Source organism: Bos grunniens, chromosome 18 (assembly GCF_055505025.1).
Source record: "Bos grunniens cultivar Pamir isolate PY7600 chromosome 18, Bosgru_T2T1.0, whole genome shotgun sequence".
Classification (NCBI taxonomy): domain Eukaryota; kingdom Metazoa; phylum Chordata; class Mammalia; order Artiodactyla; family Bovidae; genus Bos; species Bos grunniens.
In genome coordinates, this window is record NC_141182.1 from 59,084,948 (window position 1) to 59,090,394 (window position 5,447).

Here is a 5,447-nt window from a genome sequence, read left to right on the forward strand (position 1 = left end):
ATAAACAACCTTTAAAAAGAAGTACTATTGGCAAACTTAAGTACAGTTGATTCATTTTCATGGCCCCAGAGATGCTGAAATACATATGACTAAAAGTGATAATGAGAAAATGACTTAAAAATGTGTCAAGAGGCAACTCTTCGTTTCAGTCAATTGTGTATTTACATGTGCATGCGTGTGTGCATGGATATGCAACTCCATGGTTTTATTACAAAACATCATCTCATAAATAAGCTTTGTACTTTTGCTGCTGCTGCTGCTAAGTCGCTTCAGTCATGTCCGACTCTGTGCGACCCCACAGACGGCAGCCCACCAGGCTCCCCCGTCCCTGGGATTCTCCAGGCAAGAACACTGGAGTAGGTTTCCATTTCCTTCTCCAATGCATGAAAGTGAAAAGTGAAAGTGAAGTCGCTCAGTCGTGTCTGACTCTTATCGACTCCATGGACTGCAGCCTACCAGGCTCCTCCATCCATGGGATTTTCCAGGCAAGAGTACTGGAGTGGGGTGCCATTGCCTTCTCCTTTAACAGTTGAAATTATATCCTAAATATATTATGTAGCCTTAAATTTTTTTCTACCCCAGCACAGGAATGATTTAAATAGTAATAAGATTACTGATATTGTGTGGAGGGGAGGGGTTGAGGAGTGACCCTATACAATGACCTTTTATGGCCTTCCATTGCTCTTCAAATTCCTTGATGTTGTTTGAGGTTTCTCAGGGAACTCTTATTGATGGACTTTTATGCTCTGTTACTTAACTGTTTGATTCCTTAGGTTCAAAGGAATTCGACTTGACTTACTCCCTCCTCTTTTATGTAAAAGGGGACTGAGTTCTAACTCGGGTAAGATGGTTTTGGGGGTACAGTCCACCATATTTTCGGTTTGCTGACTTTCTGAATAAAGTCGTTATTCCTGCCCCAGCAACTTGTCTCTCAATTATTGGCCTGTTGTGTGGAGAGCAGTAGAAGCTTAGAATGTGAACTAAAGGAACAATGCGGTTTTCATCAATTTTTAAAGATGTATTGCTCTTTTTGCCACATGATGTGAAGAGCAGACTCAATGGACAAGACCTTGATGCTGGGGAAGATTGTGGGCAGGAGAAGAGGGCGACAGAGGATGAGATGGTTGGATGGCATTACCCACTCAATGAATACAAGTTTGAGAAAACCCTGGGAGATAGTGAAGGACAGGGAAGCCTGGTGTGCTGCAGTTCATGGAGTTGCAGAGTCAGATTCGACTTAGCAACTGATCAATGAAAACTGCTCTTTTTATTTTTTTTTTAATTTTATTTTATTTTTAAACTTTACATAATTGTATTAGTTTTGCCAAATATCAAAATGAATCCACCACAGGTATACATGTGTTCCCCATCCTGAACCCTCCTCCCTCCTCCCTCCCCATACAATCCCTCTGGGTCGTCCCAGTGCACTAGCCCCAAGCATCCAGTATCGTGCATCAAACAAAACTGCTCTTTTTAAAGTAATGGTTGGTAAACTTTGTCAATTTCAAAATTAAAAAAAAAAAAAAAAAAGGTACTGACGGACGTTCCCATCACATACCTTAGTCCTTCAGTCTCAGACTGTAGGTTTTGACCTTGTGTCTCTGGAACTGAGCCATGTGGAGTTTGGCCTTCCAGCTGAATGAAGAACAAAGAGGAAAAGTTGTTATACAGGATGTCACTGTAAAATGGCACGTTTTCCCCAGGGATAGTTTTGTATTTCTTATTTTAGTTTGCAGTACAGAGAGAAATCCAGAAAAAATTTCTTGTTTTCTTAAGATGGTTCAAGTATTCTAATGGCAGGAAATGTTCTGCATCCAATTATCGCCCTACAGGAACTCTTTGGAGACCCAGGTTCCCAACCCCTGAATTGCCAGGAGCAGGACAGGCAAGAACCTGCTCACAAAAACATTTATTTATTTATTTATTTATTGCACTTGAAAATATGTGGGTTATTTTCAAATACTTTTTGGTATTGATTTCTCACATAGTTTCACAGTAATAAGAGAATAGGCTCTGAATGATTTCAATACTCTTTATTTAGGCCATGAAACTTTTGCACCTTGTTTTACGTCATGTGCCAGTGTCTCCTGGTTAATAGTCTATGGGAACTTGAATAAAATTTGTATCCTGCTCTTGTGTGAAAATTGTATAAGTCTTAATTATGTTGAATTGGTTCACAATTCTTTTCAGGTCTAGTATATCCTACTTTCCTGTCCATTCTATTAATTTTTGAGAGTTTAATATTGAAATTCCAACTAAAAATCTTAATTTGTCTACTCTTAAAAAAATTGTAATATATAGTGGAACTGTCTGTAACTATTTTCAAAGCCTCATGTAAATGTGTTGTCATACTTTCGTAATTTCAAACAATTTTAAAAAGGAAAATAAAATCTTTATTGAAACTTTTCTACTTGTTAGGAGGACATATCCTAGTTTCCAACATACTGGTCTACAAAGTTATAAGCTTTTGTCTTAAAAGTGTAACGCGGTGACACAGCAACCTGGGAAGGCTGGCCACCTCTGCCGGCATGGTGGCGGAAAGCCCCACCGCAGCAGTGCCTCTGGTCTGCGGAACCCACCAGCTTCCTCCTCTCCACTGTGCCCAGTGCATGTTTTCCTCTCATCCCCAGGGGGAGCTCAAAGCGGCCCAAATCCTCACAATTTCCAGGAGGCTGTGGGGGAATGTATAAAATTCAAATTAAATCGGAAGAATTTAAGGAGGAGACTACTGCCTAGCAGCCAATAGGCACTCAAAGAAGAAATCAAAGGTAGGCACGGATTGCAGATTTTTAAGTCTGTCCCCAAACACTGACCATATCGTGGCTGCTTAGATGTTGTTGCTAAAACACTGGATGAATCTTACTAAGAGGGGCTTCCCTTGTGGCTCAGCTGGTAAAGGATCTGCCTGCAATGCGGGAGACCTGGGTTAGATCCCTGGCTTGAAAAGATCCCACGCAGAAGGGAAAGACTACCCACTCCAGTATTCTGGCCTGGAGAACTCCATGGACTGTATAGACCATGGGGTCGCAGAGTTGGACATGACTGAGTGACTTTCACTACTACCACCGTTCTTTCCTGAACATATGACAAAAAGTTTATTTTGTTCAGAGACATTTCCATACTGTAATTATAGAAGAATATGCTATGTATTTAGATGTTAAAGCAACACATTTAAAAAAAACAGGATGTAATTTATGGGGAATCACAGGACTGTTAAACACCTCCCTGCCCCTTGCCCCGCCTTGCTCTCGCTCTGCAGACCTGGATGCTCGTCGCCCCTCCCCTCGCCTGCAGGGATCAGACCTGCGTGGCTACCTCTAAGCTCCGCCTCGGAATCTGCACCTGTGCAGTTTCCTGAGGAAGCGGAGGGCCACAAGGGAAGGTCACCGGGCACCCATTGAATTTTTACTTCTAGTGTAAACGTCAACAAAAACAAGACTGGGAGCTGACTGTGGCTCAGATCAAGAACTCCTTATTACCAAATTCAGACTTAAATTGAACCACTAGACCATTCAGGTATGACTTAAATCAAATCCCTTATGATGATACAGTGGAAGTGAGAAATAGATTTAAGGGACTAGATCTGAGAGTGCCTGATGAACTATGGACTGAGATTCGTGATATTGTACAGGACACAGGGATCAAGACCATCCCCATGGAAAAGAAATGCAAAAAAGTAAAATGGCTGTCTGGGGAGGTCTTACAAATAGCTGTGAAAAGAACAGAAGTGAAAAGCAAAGGAGAAAAGGAAAGATATAAGCATCTGAATGCAGAGTTCCAAAGAATACCAAGAAGAGATAAGAAAGCCTTCCTCAGGGACCAATGCAAGAAATAGAGGCAAACAACAGAATGGGAAAGACTAGAGATCTCGTCAAGAAAATTAGAGATACCAAGGGAACATTTCATGCAAAGATGGGCTCAATAAAGGACAGAAATGGCATGGGCCTTACAGAAGCAGAAGATATTAAGAAGAGGTGGCAAGAATACATAGAAGAACTGTACAAAAAAGATCTACACGACCCAGATAATCATGATGGTGTGATCACTCACTTAGAGCCAGACATCCTGGAATGTGAAGTCAAGTGGGCCTTAGAAAGCATAACTACGAACAAAGCTGGTGGAGGTGATGGAATTCCAGTTGAGCTATTCCAAATCCTGAGAGATGATGCTGTGAAAGTGCTGCACTCAATGTGCCAGCAAATTCAGAAAACTCAGCAGTGGCCACAGGACTCGAAAAGGTCAGTTTTCATTCCAATCCCAAAGAAAGGCAATGCCAAAGAATGCTCAAACTACCGCAGAATTGCACTCATCTCACATGCTAGTAAAAGTAATGCTCAAAATTCTCCAAGCCAGGCTTCAGCAATACGTGAACCGGGAACTTCCAGATGTTCAAGCTCGTTTTAGAAACGGCAGACAAAGCAGAGATCAAATTTTCAATATCTGCTGGATCATGGAAAAAGCAAGAGTTCCAGAAAAACATCTATTTCTGCTTTATTGACCATGCCAAAGCCTTTGACTGTGTGGATCACAATAAACTGTGGAAAATTCTGAAAGAGATGGGAATACCAGACCACCTGACCTGCCTCTTGAGAAATTTGTATGCAGGTCAGGAAGTAACAGTTAGATCTGGGCATAGACTGGTTCCAAATAGAAAAAGGAGTACGTCAAGACTGTATATTGTCACCCTGTGTATTTAACTTATACGCAGAGTACATCATGAGAAACTCTGGGCTGGAGGAATCACAAGCTGGACTCAAGATTGCTGGGAGAAGTATCAAGAACCTCAGATATGCAGATGACACCACCCTTATGGCAGAAAGTGAAGAGGAACTAAAAAGTCTCTTGGTGAAGGTGGAGAGTGAAAAAGTTGGCTTAAAACTCAACATTCAGAAAACGAAGATCATGGCATATGGTCCCATCACTTCATTGGAAATAGATGGGGAACCAGTGGAACCAGTGTCAGACTTTATTTTTGGGGGCTCCAAAATCACTGCAGATGGTGACTGCAGCCATGAAATTAAAAGACGCTTACTCCTTGGAAGAAAAGTTATGACCAACCTAGATAGCGTATTGAAAAGCCGAGACATTACTTTGCCAACTAAGGTCCGTCTAGTCAAGGCTATGGTTTTTCCAGTAGTCATGTATTGATGTGAGAGTTGGACTGTGAAGAAAGCTGAGGGCGGAAGAATTGATGGTTTTGCAGAATGGTGTTGGAGAAGACTCTTGAGACTCCCTTGGAGTGCAAGGAGATCCATCCAGTCCATTCTGAAGGAGATCAGCCCTGGGATTTCTTTGGAAGGAATGAGGCTAAAGCTGAAACTCCAGTACTTTGGCCACCTCGTGCGAAGAGTTGACTCATTGGAAAAGACTCTCATGCTGGAAGGGATTGGGGGCAGGAGGAGAAGGGGAAGACAGAGGATGAGATGGCTGGATGGCATCACTGACCC

General features: G+C 42.1%; 1 pseudogene; it reads left to right on the forward strand.

Annotated features, from left to right (window-relative positions):
- The first annotated feature begins 2,528 nt into the window (after positions 1 to 2,528).
- LOC147354437 (bolA-like protein 3 pseudogene) lies at positions 2,529 to 2,812 on the forward strand (annotated as a pseudogene).
- The last annotated feature ends 2,635 nt before the right edge of the window (positions 2,813 to 5,447 follow it).